Below are 15622 nucleotides of genomic sequence, written 5' to 3' on the forward strand. Positions count from 1 at the left end.
TTACTCTTTTCCCCATTATTTCCTTTCACACTGAGAGTCAAGGGTGACTGCGGGCACCAAAGCATCGGCAGACGCCTTCTGCAACGAGTGACTCCCTCAGCCCCACCGCTGCCCCCGAGAGCAAGGCGGTGTGCTTCAGGTGCTCCCCCTCAGGGAGCAAGCAGAGCTCCTCACCTTCAGCCTGAGAGCTCCTGATGCACTCCTAGCAAACACCTCACAGAACAGACGGACTCAGGCAATTACGTCCCAATCACACCACCCAGGCAGCAGCATAAATATAACAAACATGTAATAAACGCAGCCAACAAAATCATCCCCAGGGTCCGCCTCCTACATCTGCCCAGCCTCACTCATCTCCCAACTCCCCTGAGCAAGTCATTTAACCACTCTCTTTGCCATCTGGAAAGCTGGGACACTGCCGCTACTGCAGCACTCACGGGCTATCAGGAGACTTTGTTTACTGGCTTTGTGAAGAAAACTGAGATTTTGGGATGAAATGAGTTGTCGTGGGCTCCATTCTACAAGATGCTGGCTCTGGCCTGCATCCAGCAAAGCACTTAAGCACACAGCTATCCCTTTAAGAAGTACAGCAAATTTTCTCTGATACGGTTAGTAGAAAAGGTATCCAAAAGAGCTTAACAATAGCTTAAAGGCCATAGGACACCCTAACACAAGGGCAGACTCCAAGGCACGAGAAGAACAGCTTGACGCTGTTCTCAAGAGCAGCATTCCCACTTTGGGCTCTGATGGCACCTGCGGCATTTGAACAGATGAGAGCGGCCACGTGTCACAGCTGGAATCAAAAACTCTGAAAGATGCAGATCCACAGATCATTGTAAGACAGCAAATACAAACTTCTCTTTGCTCATCACTTACTGCTTAAGACAAACTTGGATGTAAGTTAATACTTCTTGCCAATATCTGTCAAACATACAGCCAGCTAACGAATACTAAATATCCCGCTGTATATTGCATGCCCATAAATCAACCCAGCCAGCATTAACATATGCAGCATCTTTACGGTGTGCTACTGCCCCCATGTGTAATAAACATTTCTAACACTGAGCCTAGAACTGAAAAGCACCAGCCTGATTTTCATTAGCCCAGAGCTAGAGGAGTATTGTGGATAAAATATCCCGGTTCCCCGCAGCCAGAAACCAAAAGAAACATCAGGTGACTACTGTACCGCAGGGATAGCTGGCTTGTTCTTAACCTGTCAGTGACAGGGCAGCACTGTCCCTTCTCGTTTATTCCACCACTTCATATACTCAGATAGACTTTTTTAACAGTCTTGAAGCACAGAAAAAAACATGTTGGGACACGGAAGGTAAGCTTTTTCAAGTCAGCTCAACCATTATTCAGGTATAAAACCAAATAATCAGAATTTGAAAGTTTTCAGCAGGGTAACTCAAGTGCTTTTGAAAAGAAGTTATCTACAAGTGTTACTCTCAACACTTAATGAAAAACAGGTCTCTTTGGAAAAAATGAGATTTTAAACATGCTGCTGAGCAGCCTGCAGAGCCTGGCAGAGTTTGAGAAACATCTCAGTGCTGGCTCCAAACACCCAATAGGAGGGAAAACACACAGCTCGTCACAGCGATGGCAGAACCTCCCCTGTCTGATCAACCTCTGTGCAGCAAAGGCTTCTCCCTCAGTGGAAAACAAGTGCAGTTTCCTGTCCTGGCACACCTTTCAGTAGCTGCTCATCCAGTGATCTGCATCTGCAAAAAAAATGAGCCGGCCTATCATCTCAGTTTTATTTCAAGCAAAACCGATACTTCTAGCCTTCTTGTCTTAAACGCTGAGAACAATGTTAAGTAACAACAAAGAAACTCACTTCGTCAGTTTGCCAACACTGGTATCAGGCATTTTGAAATTACTAAAAAAGGGAAATTACTGAAAAAAAAATCCACTACCTTCTCTTGCATCGAGACCCAGTTTTATAATCAGCATTTTTTGATTAAAAACAACATAATGGCAAAAATTCTCAACAGCTGTACTTAGCACCTCGAGAAATGAGCTACTCAGCAAGTACTTCATTTAATTTATGAAAAGAAAGATGAAGAGGATAAAATTTGCTTCTCTTACTTTCTAAGCACATATTCCCCCCACCCAACGCAAATGGAAGCAGAGCCCCTGCTCCCTCACCTGCCCCAGCTCCTCTGCCAACGCTGGACGCAGAGGGCTTGTCCCCAGCACCGGCCTTGCACACCCAAGGGCAAAGGGGACAGGACATGTCTCTTTTTTTAAGCCCTGTGTGGCTCCCACTCCCACAAACCATCTCCCAGGTGCAGCCCCATTTTCAACACAGCTTTAATGAGCTGGGAAATGAGTGCGGCAGCTGTCCTCTTCCCCCGCTATCCCAGAATTGACGAGCATGAGCTGCCACCCCCGGAGCTGCAGCTCTCTGCTGGCCTTGTGCCTGACCGCACGCACCCCATCAGCCAAGGCAGTCCTGGCACACCAGGGCCAGTGCTCGACAAGTCCAAATGTCCCCAATTTTTCTCAGGACACAGGATGACCCAGCTGTGGGTCCCACATCACAGGAACTTGCCTTTTTTTCCAGCAGATGGGAACCTTGGTGTTCCATTTGCCCGTGAGATCCTCTTCCAAAAGGCCTCGGACCACTTGCCCTATTTGCAGACCAGTCCATGGACAACCACGGGCTAATCCTAAGGGAGCCACAAAATAAGGAAGGAAAGTTTATTTCCCCCCCCACAGTTATGTGGTACCTTGTACCTAGACAGGAAAGCTTTTAGAGATTACACTGAGAAAGAATGAAACCATTCCTGCAGTACCATGGCCTCGCATCCCCAGTTCAAGGCAGAGGGGGAGGCCTTGAACAGCCCGCGAGTGCTTCAGTGCCAGCACTCTGAGCAAGCCCCAAGCTGGCCTTCTGGAAACCCCCTAAGAGCCACGAGATCGGAAGTTCACACTATTCAAATTTATGTTGCAGCTTTTTCTGCAGGACAACGCGGAGCACAAGCCCCAGCAAGGCCACCCCAGCCATGGCTGTGCCTCTCGCTGCACCCTCCAGGCTAAGCAGACCCACGACCGAGCACAGGCAGCTGCCCCCAGCCTCACGCCTCCAGATGCCCGTGCCAAGGGCATACAAGACACAGAAGCAGAGGTGTTTTGAAGCTTCACAGCAGAATTTCATCTTCTGGCAAGCTTATATCTTAGCTCAGTAGCATCTCGGATGGCAACAGGCTTCTCTGCGCCCCTTCCAACTGGAAGCAGTGTTCCTCTGCATTTCCACTTCACTCACACTTATTTTTCAAGATGAATTAACCCTTTGGTCGCAAGGTTCATTTCCCAATGCAGAGTACACACCAACAGAGAGTCCAAGTGGCACTGAAACCCCACACATCTGCCAGAGGGAAGGAGCCCCATGGCACGGCCGGCAGGATCGCTGCACAGTGCTCGGGGGCGTTCGGGCCCAGTGCCCCTACGGTGCAGAGCTGCATACAGCAGGACAGGCAGATGATACGTGGCTACCCAGAGAACTTTATTAACATGTTCAGGATTACAAAAATATGCAGCCTAAGCTTTTTCAGCTTTTCCTTTTTTTTTTTTTTTTTTTAAAGAAGATATTTTCCACTAACTAAACCGATTTTTAAGTACGGAGCAGTCATTTGCCAGGTTTTCAAAGCCATCTGTTTTCAAAGCTTACCTTCCTTGTTGTTTACCACAGGCTGTCTATCTGTTTTAACAACCTCCACTGGGATTTCACATACCTCATTATGCAAAATCACTACTTATGCATTCACTCCAGCACTTGTCTAACTAATCTGCACTCATAACACCTTCCGTGGAAGATGCAGCATTCCTCTTCAGAGGCTGCAGATCAAAAACAATAGTAGCTGGTGTCATAGCAAGACAAAACACAGCCTCCTGTGTATTACTGTTGTGATACAGGCCTAATCCAAGACTGCTCGGAGCTGCTAAAATATAATAAAAAAAATACACAAAGAGATCACAAGAGATCCTGTATCATATCCCTATCACAAGAGATCCTGTATCATATGCAAGATGAAAAGCATCTATTTTTAATGCTGGGACTTATGCTTGTCTTCGTCAAGAGGATTCCAAGTATTTTGGTCTCCCGGGCTCGTCCCCAGCAATCTGACGAGCACCCTGACCCTCTTCTGAAGTTCCTCACAGCCTCCTGTTAGGTTCATCCCAGGCCCCATGCTTCTCTTGCCAGCTTTCCACCTGCAGCAGGCAGCCCGAGCAGCTGACGGAGCTGGAGCTGTTCAGAGCCTCCCTCTGCCTCCGCTCCACCTCCCCGCAGGTCCCTGCTGTAAGCAGCGGATCATCGACAGCGCCAGACCCCGCAAACTGCTCCGGTCTGTCGTGTCGAGGCCTGCTTGGGGACCCTTTAACCACACATCATTGATACAATCCATCACGTTAAGAGCTTGCTGGGGGATGCTTTAATTCACGGATTATTAACACAATAGACTGTAGCGTCTGGTACCATTATGGCTGGCTGTGTCACCGAACATCCGCAGGTAGGTTAAAAAACAAAGCAAAATAAATTCTGCTAGCAGGAGATCCACTGTATGTAGGGTTCTCCAAATAATTTAAAGAATCAGAATTTATTAAGATCATTTTTTGTGTAAGAAATTCAAGCATGAGCTCATCTCCCTTGGAAAATCTTGCCACTATCTGTTTGTCTGTATATTGTAAAATGTGAGAGCTAAACATGAAAGTAAAACTTGCTGTTCTTAGATCTTTAAAACATTACAGCTGCAATGACACTGCTTTGGTAAGATTTAACACTAAAACTCCAAAAAGACAAAATGACTTTAAATTATGTTTATTTTACATGGGGGAGCAAGGGAACTCCTGTTGAGCAAAGCACAAGAGACTGAAGTAACAGAAAGAAGTGGAATTTCATGGTTATGATTTCATAGAAAAAAAATGTAATACATTGGTCCTGTAAAAGGCTTTTCATCTATGAAACTGAAAGCATTTTCTGAGTGAGGTAAGCATCATATCACTATCCCATTTCACACATGAGGAAACAGAGATTAGAAATAAAGGGGGGGGACGTTTCCAAAGCGCAGGCATCCAGCTCTGGATGCAGCTGTACCACGTGCAGATGTCACAGCCCTCCACCCCACATCCTACCCCTGCATGCTACCGCTCCCCAGCTTCACCCTTGGCTACAGAAAACCCCCAAAAAGATCTCTAGCCCCACCCCTCCCCCCTGACATAAGAATCGGCCTGCCAGAGCCTGCCCTAAGCAGGCAGGGTGTGAGGGCACGTCCTTTGCCCGCTCAGCCCCTCCGGATGCCGTGCCAAGCAGGCAGCGCTATGCTGCTAGACCACTACAAAAGGACTGGCCCCTAAAACACCCCCCAGATTGGGCAGGACATCCTTCCCTTGCCCAAATGAATCAGTTCCCTAATTGTATCTGTCCAACACAGCCAGAGCCTCCAAGCACTCGGTGGGACCCCTTTTTGTGCGCAGCCCAGCAGCACGCTCCAGGATGCGGAGCAGGGACTCCAGGCAGGAGCCTCGCTGCACCGAGTGGCACAGGGCACGCTGGTGGCACAGGGCACGTCGGTGGCACAGGGCACACAGGCAACACAAGGGCAGAAGCCGCCTGCTCAGACAGCCCCAGCAGCCAAACTGAGGTAGGAAACCAGAGCTCGCTGGAGAGGGTTCTAACTGGCAGTTTGGGAACTGGCTGTGATTTCACCTAAAACTGCATCCAGCAGGGCCCCGGCAGCATTGTCACAAATCTGCCAACGCCTCGTGTAGCCTTGGTCCCCCTGAAATCAGAGTGGTTTTTAGTGGAGTGAGTGCTCGTGGAATGAGGCTCCAGGAGAGAATTACCTGTAACATCCACGCCCGTATCTTCTGCCATGACTGGAACAAGCCCAGAATCAGGGCGTGCATTTCATTGTGTCTTTGTCTTGCTTTGACACAAAATGGAAATCATCCCATTCCCTCACGTTGCAAACCATTCTGTGGTTAAACATGCTGTTACGTATAACGCCCTGTATATCTGGAGAGATGAAACATACATAGCAGCATTAGTATTTTTAGTTTCTATGCAAGAAAAAAGTTTCACTTAAACCTATAAACCTCTTATTTGGAAACACTAATTAAGTCAGTACACACTGTGTTATACATCTCCGCTATATCATAAATTACTGTTTCTTTTTTCTTTATTTGCTTTACCTGGCTGGTCTATTGTTACCAGCAGTGCAAATTCAACCACTATTTGCATTTTGCTGAACCTATTTTATTTACTGCTGACTGATTCAACTGTGCCAGCACAGATGCTCAAGGTAAGAGTGCTAAATACCTGACCTGCCTTGTGCACTTCTGGAACACGTCGGGCTCGTCAGAGTGGCTGAACACCGGCGTGCCCCAGCGTCAGGAGACTGCAGGTATGGATTAGGATTGCATCTGTGTAGGCACTGGATAAATATGGAATAATGAGCAGGTTTTGCACCAAGTTGTTCAAATGATTTATATAAATGCCAGCTACAAATAGGATCAGATTAACTTTCAGCTCCGGTGAATACTATTTTCATTGGAACCAAATCCTCTGCTTCTAGAGAGGCTGCTGGAAATAGCAGGCTAGCTATCCAAGGAGCGTTACGATAACAATACTTAAGAACAGTGGTTGGGTGGCCCTAAGGCAAAACCCCATCAGTTTAGATTACAGGTCAGATAGCTAGCACAGACCTGTTAAATGTTTGTATTTAAACTAATACACTCCCATCAGGAGCGGTTCTATTCTTCACCGCACACACACCTGGTTTTCCAAACAGCGCAGAGCGCAGCACCACTGTTCTTAAATATCCCCTTTCAGCTCGCTCATGATGTAATTTAGAAAACTGCTACAACGGGGATCAGAACTGCATTAAACAAACACAACGGAAGTCAAGCTGCTGGAGACAAACATATAAAACAAACATTGTATTAAAAAGGCAAAGCATGGGGTATGGGGAGCCTGAGCTCGGTGCTGTGGGGAGCAGTGGAACAGCCCTGCCGCGGCACAGAAGGCACGGCCACCCCAGGTGCTCCTGACACAGAGGCTGGGGCAGCTCCTTAGGGCTCCAATGGAGATGGAGACCACACTGCATTCAGCAACGGGCACAGGAAGCTTTACCCAAGAGGCAGCGACTCCTCAGGCAGCTGATTCAACACTGGAGATGTTGCAACACTCAGCCTGGCCATGCTGCACGCCCTACTCCTATCACTCACCTGTGCATCAGGCCAGATCCTGCTTCTCCCCTGCTTCAGGAACACTTCTGCTTAAGGCAGGAGCAGTGATAACCAAGTAAGGTGCTGGTAGGCATTACAGGGCTGCCAGGACCTCATTTTGACCATGAGGTGGCCAGAGGAAGGAGGACCGTCTCACCAAGATACCATTGCCACTACAGCAATAAGCAGTTGTTTTTGTTTTTTTTTTAAGAGTTTCATGTGATATTCCCGACAACACCTATTGACCGAGCATTCGCTCCTCATTTCCTCTGACCTCTGCAGCGTTCCTCACTCCAGTATTTAAGCAGCACACTAAAACCAAGTATCAACAGGTCCAAACTAAGCACAGAAGATGGATACAAATATCTAGCCTTTTGCTTCTAATGGACCTTGAAATTAGCATGACTTTTTTATTTCATCACCGTTTTTCAGAGTTTAAACTCTTTAGGAAGGGAACCTTCTAAATTCCTTCTCCAAGTCTGCACAGCACGAGGGTAGACAGGTGGGTCTTGGCTGCTGCAGAGATAAGCAGAGACACAGGGACTGCTCAGAAAATACGGCCACAGCCCAAGAGCAGTGTACACAAGAGATATGCAATACACACTCGTAAATGAGAAGGTGGATCTCCGCAGTTTTTAACCATTTCCAAGCAGGGTAATCTTCAGTACACTGGTGTTAATATCTTCATTAAATGATCCAGTGGTAAAGATGAAGCTATAAAACAGTTACAGAGCAAACTCCAAGAGTTAGGATTACTGATAAGCTTTACAACCAAGTCTAACAGCAACTGCTGGGGAGAAATCAGGTAAAAAATTTTGCTCAACTATGGTTTGATCTCTGGGGTCCTTCTGGCTCCCAGGATCTCAAGGCCACATCCCTGTACTCAGCCAGAAGAACTTCCACCACCATTTGCAAATGCAGAAACCACCAAGATGATGCTCTCTTCTACAGACCCCATCTACAAAAGCACTGCAGCATCTCTGCTGTAGGCATCTGCAAAGCGCAGGAGATAGGGAAGATCTCAGAAGCCTTAAGACTCTTTGGGAACTTAGGTCCTGGTCAACGTCAGGAAGATTTGTGCTCTCAAGTCAGGTATCTTGCTTTAGTTACAGCCTTCAAGGGGCAGCTCTGCCCCCAAAGGGCTGCCAAAGTCAACCTGGGCAATTCGACATGAGCTGGAGCAGCCCTGCTATTTCCTCTGTTCCACCTCCCTGAAGTTCAGGGCTAGCTTTTTGGAATTGCAAAGATCTACATCCAAAAGCCTAAAATCCAAACCAGATCTCCTAATTCAATATTTCATAACACACTACTAAAAGATTTGGCATTCACTGGAGTAGTCTGAAACCAGAAACAGCACTCCCCGATTTCTCTTTGCAAAGCGTGAGGACAGAATCTGAAGGCTCCTGGACACCCAGTGTTGGTCAGCTCATGGAGACAAGGCAGCAGCACTACTGCAAGCGTTTGGGATTCACTGGACAAACCGTGCAGCGAAGGTTGGATGTGTTTGGTTTTAGTACTGATAAACACAGTGCTTCCCTAACAGCCCCTCAGAGCCTGCTGGTGTCAGAAACCTGCCACCAAACCGAACCTGACGTGTCCATATCTAAATCCTGACCTCACAGGAATCTGTTAGACAGGTGTGAGTTTAGATTAATGGTTTTGCCCCAGTTTATTTCCAGAAATGAGTGGTCTGAAACTGCCAGCATTAATGTGATGCTTTACTGTGCAGTTAAATTTGGATTTTGCAGCAAAGCTGCAGATAATGTAATTGACTCCTTTTATAGCTTAACTCTCAGCTACAACATCAATATTAGAACAGGAAATGTCATTTCTAATTTAACTTAATTTTTAAAGAACACGTTTCTCTAACTTTAGGTATGTAATATCTTTTTATTTTAATTTAAAAACATCTCTTTTAAATGATAAAGTAGGCTAATATGAAAGCCAATATTCAGTTAGCTGATAATTTCAAAGTAAACAAGCCCTTTCTGCATAAATGGAGGCCATCAGTCAGCTTTGGTCTAATCCTCTGAACTCAAAAATATTACCCCAGAAAGGAAGTAATTAGAAAATATTTTATGCAGATTTGAATAGGGGTCTTTGTGCAGGCAAAGAGTGAGACAGTTGCTGTCACCACGAGCCATGCTACCAGAACATGTTGTTCTTTTGATTTCAGAGACTCCGGGCATATTTATGATTTTTTAAAAAAGCCAACCCTGGGACTGGAAGCTACATGTTAGCTGACTTCAATTAAAATATTTAAGCTTGGCTTTTAAATCATGCTAGCAGCCTGGGCTCAAATTCCTTGCTTCTAAGGTTCTGGTCCCATGCGGATATGTAATGCACCGTGATAAAGAACAGGAAAGCAAAATCGGAACATATGTGATTTAAAAGGCACATTGCAACCATTTTAAAACCAATTATCTCTTCTCAAAATACTAAAGAAGGGAGAAAACCACCCACTCTAAAGCTTAGCTGGACTCCATCCAGAGCCATTAGTCCAGGAATTCAAAACATGAATGCTGTTCTTTTTTAAAAATCCTAAACTTCTTCAGTTTGATTTCTCCTAGCTCTATCCTTTGAGTTAAGATGGCATCCTTAAAATGGATATTTAATAAACATAACATGAAGTTCACATCCAGTTTTGATGAAAAACATCAGTCTAACCTTCCTATGCTTTTGCAATTACTGTCTTTCTCAGTTCCCATTTTCTTTCCTTTATTAACAATTGCCTTTAAATAAGGTAACCATAGCAATGCTTTTCAACCTTGATGTCTTTTGTTTAGCTTGCTTGAAGACAAAGTCACAACATAATTTTCACCAACAACTCTTATGACAAACAATTTCAATATTAAGCCATTTTTAAAGGTGTGCTATGAAAGAGGGGGTTCCCCCAGAAAATACACCTAAAATAATTCAGATTTAAAGAAATAGAAGGCACAGTGACTGGTGGTATAACGCTCTTACCTCACCTTGAGCGCTGATCTGAATGATCCTAAACCTTTTTTCAGTCCGCTGACGTATACAGGGCATGAATGAGGACGTGGATTCTGTCAGGCAGCTCCTCGACGTCTGTTCGGGCTGCGCTCAGCCTCACCGAGCACACGTGCCTGCACGTACTGGTGGCAACTGCTGGGCAAAGCCAAGCTTGAAAGCTCCACACACCCTGATATACAAAGACTACAAGGGGTCAAAGGAATTTTTTTTTAGCCATTTCCCTCACTTTGAGAAAGATGTGAAGACCTCTGGCAGTAACCACATGAAATTTGTAAACGATAACTCAGCTGCATTTTTTCAGGCAGGGCACAAGGTGGATCACACATGAACTCTCCTTCCACTTCGCTCCCTCGGCCATGCAGATCCGAGGTGTGGGGATGGCTTGCTTTCACGTGGTCCTGGCTCCACGTCCATACCCTTTACAAATCTGATAAGGAACATTCACTGTCTTTAATCACAATTTTATTTAAATACTGGAGTCCCAACATAAATTTTGAACAAAGATATTATGCTTAATATTCTACCATACAGTTTGCTTTACAGCCCCAGCGTACCATACATTTCCACCAAGAATATCTCGCATTAAGCTATGTGCATGGAAATTGCATCTGAAAAAAAAATATCGTAGCAATTAGTAATCTATTTCATTTAAAAACAGCCTGCTAGTTACCTCCAAAGTAGAGGTTTAAATGGGAACATATAAATACTCCTTAGCCTTCTTTTTCTTCCCTTGAGGCTCTGTTAGCTCCACCCCGTAGTCCTTCTGGGTCTCAGGCACGGTCCCACACCAAAGCTGATTCATCACTTCTGGTTTGCAGTGATTCACAAGCAGGACCCCAGCCTACTCCCCCTGATCATAGAGCAGAAACGCCTCTTGTCTTTGGCAGGAGCAGGAATGTTACTTTGAACTCGTCCTCCCCTACGGATGGGATGTTGCTAAGTCATGCAATGTTAACTTTAGCCATTGTCTTTGTACACTGTTCTTGAACGTCATTTATCTTGTGATTAACTGCACACAGACTGCAGACCAGGACCTGAAAACCATTTATAAGACTGGCTGTGCCCAAGAATAATTCAATTTAAGTTAAGGAGACACTACTTCCAGCATTAATGTTAGAAAAATGGACCCACTGCACGTTTTAGTACTCTTTGCACCTGAAATTATCAATACTAGCACATTTTCATTCAGATCTGATCTTCCCACAAAGACTCTTTGCTGACCTTTACAAGCTCCCTATCGAGGTGCGCTCTTGTTCTTCAGACCCATCACTTCCTTTGGCCACAGGATTTTTCCACGTACTCAGAGGCTTCCTCTCTAATCAGATTACTCATCACAGCAATCTAAAACCCACTGCAAGTATCAGGCTTTGTGAACGCTTTTTACAGGCTTTGGATCAGACCGGCACACTGGCAGGAAAACCCCTGACATGTCTGACAGCCTGGACAACATTTTCTTGTACTTTTTCCAAACGAAGAGAGCTCCAACGGCTCTTTCCAAAGGGATTTGTTTCTGTCTCCTCCCAGTAAGATGCCTACTACTGTGTAGGCTGCACAAAATATTTTGCTAAGGCAACTTGTTCTTGCCAGTCGAGACCTCAGTGTTTAGTCATAATACACAATCATCTACAATACATATGTGCTGCTACTACATTCTGTAATTGCATGCAAAACAGAGAAGCTGGCAACTGCAACATTTGTATTTATTTTGCCTTTTCCCCGCAATGTCCCTACTTCTCTCTCACATGTCACATTCTTACCTCCAAGCAGAAGTGCTAAGTACATTTAATACTGGCAATTCCCCAGGATTGTATTTTTTTTTTAATAAATCAGATTTTCTGCTGTTATAGCCCATTTCTCTCATCTCCCTCCCTCTGGCAATAGCAACTGCAAGTGGAAAGCTGAGACACCAAAGCTGGTTTCCTGCGGCAAAGCTCGGTGCCAGCCATTGTTCTAGCAGCACGTACCTGCTCAACAGTGCTCGCATTCAGTGCCTCTGAATGCTTTCCTTCCCTCCAGGGTGACAGCTTTGAACAACAACCCTCTTGCCATACTCAAACCCCCAAAAGCTTTCTGCTTCTGCAGCAGTAATTTGATCAACAACTCAAAGGTACAAGCTCTCAGCAAACAAGTGCATCTACATACCAGCCTCCCCAGTGTGAAGCAGCTTCCCACCATCTCTTTTTTCCTTAATCTTCTGTTGAAAAATCTTGAGAATCTTGCTTATACCATGGGGATGTTTCCCCTCTCTCACTGGTCAAAATCCGGTTCCTTGCAAAGAACTTGAAGAACAAAAAGGAAAATAAAAGAGTCAGGCTGGGGAACTTAGCTCTGCTCCCTGCCTGCCTCCCTGGAGGACCTCACTCGCACCGATCCTTCTGCAGTCATGGTTTATTGGTGCCTGCAGGAGTTCCCTAGATTTTTGTACAGATGGGAAAATGTTCTCCCATTTTAGATCTCTTGCATGGCTCACTGTTAAACCGGGGCCTGCAAGCTTGCTTCAGATTGAGGGAAAACAAAGCAAAGGTAAAAACTGTGCCTAGTCCTTGAGAATAACACGGATAGCACAGGCTGCCTGCAGAAGTCATCACCGAGCTGAGATGGCCTGAGGCCACCAGCTGACACTGGACTTTGGCTTTTGCCAGGCCTGCAGCAAAGACGACTGAGCACTGCCTTTTTCTGGAGACCATGGGGCAGGAACGTCTCCATTTGCCAGTCTCAACAATATCTGGTGGTTTTCTCAAACCATCTGCGCTTGGAAGTTCAGTAACAAGCTACGGAAAAGAATGTTTTAATTCCTGGTATTGTTCACAGTGAATAACCTCAGGATTAAAACTTTTCAGAAATAATACTTGGGCTCCTACACGACCCTTGTGGATTAAACCTGGGTTGGAGGGAAGGAGGGAAGAGAGGGAAGGAAGGAGAGAAGGGAGGGAAGGAGGGGAGACAACCCTGAACTTGCATCTCCCATCAAAAAGAAGCTGAAACACAACACCCAATACAGAGCACCACCAAAAGAAATTCAGGAGAGTGCTGTGTCCAAGGAGAGGGATTTGTAGGATATTTTGCTCATTGCCCCCAGCAAGCGAGGCTGTGGGAGATAGAGGAGGCGCTGCCCAGCACACAGTCCAAGCCCCAGGCAGGGGACCACTGACCGTCTCAGTAATGTACTCCTGAACCACAGCATCTTCCTCGCCAGACACCCAGGGCATTTCACCTCGTGCCAGACTGAAAACCTTTCATTATTCTCATGTTTCCAATGATTTCATTACATTTTCTCTAACTTACCCAAATTTCTAGTGGGGAAAAACTTATTTCTTTCTGTAATAAGGCCTATGGCTATTCACGTATTTTAAGACAACTGTCAGAGCATGAATTAAGATCCAACTTCGAACATTTTACTCTTTTGCATGTGGGGGTACACGTTTATGCTCATTACCTGTCTTACTTGTAAGTTCCTGTTGTTATTATGTCTCTCCTCTTCCCCACAGCAGCTAACCCAAATATTTCCTAGAGATTAAGAACCAGTACTAATCACATACCACACATGGCGATTAGCAGGATGGTGGGACCAAAATTCACATGTGCCTTTCAGAATCAACATTTTGACTTCCCAGCTAGGTTCACCGTAATTAGTGCACAACAAACAGCACGTCTAATGCTCCAGGGATTTAAAGTGGGAGCGATTCATGTCGTGTCACAAGTTGAGTTAAGTGTATTTTATTTACTTTAGAAAATGAGTATTTTACTCTATTTAACACCAGAGGGGGTGATGCAGTTTTTAATTAATTTACTGTTTTGGCTTTTTTAATGTCAAGAAAACAAATGGAGCAATATAAAAACAACAGCAAAACGGCTGATGTGGGGGTCTATAATGTAACCATAAAAGGAGCATTTTCAAAGCACTTGCAAAGTTCCAGCCACATGATTCCCATTAACTGTAATGAGCACTGGACAGATAAATTCACACATGTTGCTTTGATGATTTATTCTAAATTGGCCTCATCTTTGTTAGCACTAAAGGAATAATGATACTACACAATATGAAAGAGAAATCTTTCAATTTGCCCCCTGCAATTTTCATCATTATCCACAGAATTCTCCAGTAGCCAGTCAGACTACAGATTCATAACCTTTCCAATTTTACAGACAGTTAAAAATATTAGCTATAGCAGAGCGGTCAATCTCTGCAGAATATAGAGCTCAAATGTTCCTTTGTTTAAAGCACAGGCCTAGCTAGTTGTGCTCTGAAGCCGTATCAAAGGCCTGAATAAGTAGAACAGCGCAGGGAGAAAGCTGCTGCTGTGTAGACGCCAATCCATATTACCTTGCCAAATCTTTAATTGCTGTGTGTGTACATTTGGCTTGATCTTGGGCTGCTTTGAAGTAAAGATATTAGCTTCAATTAATCCCAAAATGACCTCAAGTTACAGGCTTTGGGAAAAAAAGAAAAACAGAAAACGGCACAGAAACCATGTGAGCTGCTTGCTGTTTCTTCTTCTTTCTTTTCCCCCTTCCTCCTTTTCTTGTGTGAGGACTGGATTTAGCATTCATGGCAGAAGCTGAACAGCTGCTGCAAATGAAGGCTCCTCTCCACCCGGCGAGGAGAGCGCGCCTCCGGCCGTGTGAGCAGGCAGCTCCCCACTGCCACTCCTCACACCTGGGCTGCTCTCTGCTGCCCGACGTCCTGCCGGCCTAGTCTGAGATGGGGACTTAGTGCTGCCAAAAGCCACTGACACCATCTTCCTACCCACCATTTTCATCCCAGTGAGTTAATGCTTTTGAAATTATTCACTTCATAGTCGCAGTGTTTATGGAGGGGACACATCAACAACGTTAACACCCAGATGCCTATACAACAAAATCTTTATAACTAGTCTGACCCAGAGTGGGGAAAATCCCCAGTCGATCAGAAATTGCGAAGTCTCACAAATGTTTCTGTACTAAATTGGTCAAAAGTCACAACTGAATTATTATGTGCTCTCTGACAACATGTGATATACATCATTCAAAAAAGACAAAGCAATAAAAACCTCCAAAACACTAGAAAAAAGAAACAATTCTTGAATACCTTTTGCTTCTGCTGTTGCTGTGTGCATGGCTTGAGCTACTGGGTCTGTCCCGAAGTATACCATTTCCTGTACCAGGCAGTGGCTTCAGAGCACAGTGGGTACTCTTTCTTCAGAATTGCACCTTCAGGGAAAAAAAAAAAAAAAAAAAAAAAGGTTTTGTATTTTTAAACAAGTAGTAAAACTGAGTATGCCTGAGGTTCCTCCTCACTGTATTCTGACACCTGCAGTGCCAAAGGCGTGCTCCCTGCACAGCGACTGCAAACCCCGCTGTCCTCAAGCACCGCACCTAACCAGGCAGCAGCAAGAACAGTTGCTTACTTAAGCTT

General features: G+C 45.1%; 1 long non-coding RNA gene across 1 annotated transcript; it reads right to left on the reverse strand.

The window, feature by feature from the left end:
* Positions 1–1587: 1587 nt before the first annotated feature.
* LOC118176413 lies at positions 1588–15409 on the reverse strand. The gene is made up of 3 exons (XR_004755397.1): positions 15296–15409; positions 12370–12506; positions 1588–1721 (listed from the first exon to the last, which is right to left on the reverse strand). It is a non-coding gene; the product is annotated as an uncharacterized LOC118176413 (long non-coding RNA).
* Positions 15410–15622: the final 213 nt, after the last annotated feature.

The sequence above is a fragment of the Oxyura jamaicensis genome, chromosome 19 (genome assembly GCF_011077185.1).
Source record: "Oxyura jamaicensis isolate SHBP4307 breed ruddy duck chromosome 19, BPBGC_Ojam_1.0, whole genome shotgun sequence".
Classification (NCBI taxonomy): Eukaryota; Metazoa; Chordata; class Aves; order Anseriformes; family Anatidae; genus Oxyura; species Oxyura jamaicensis.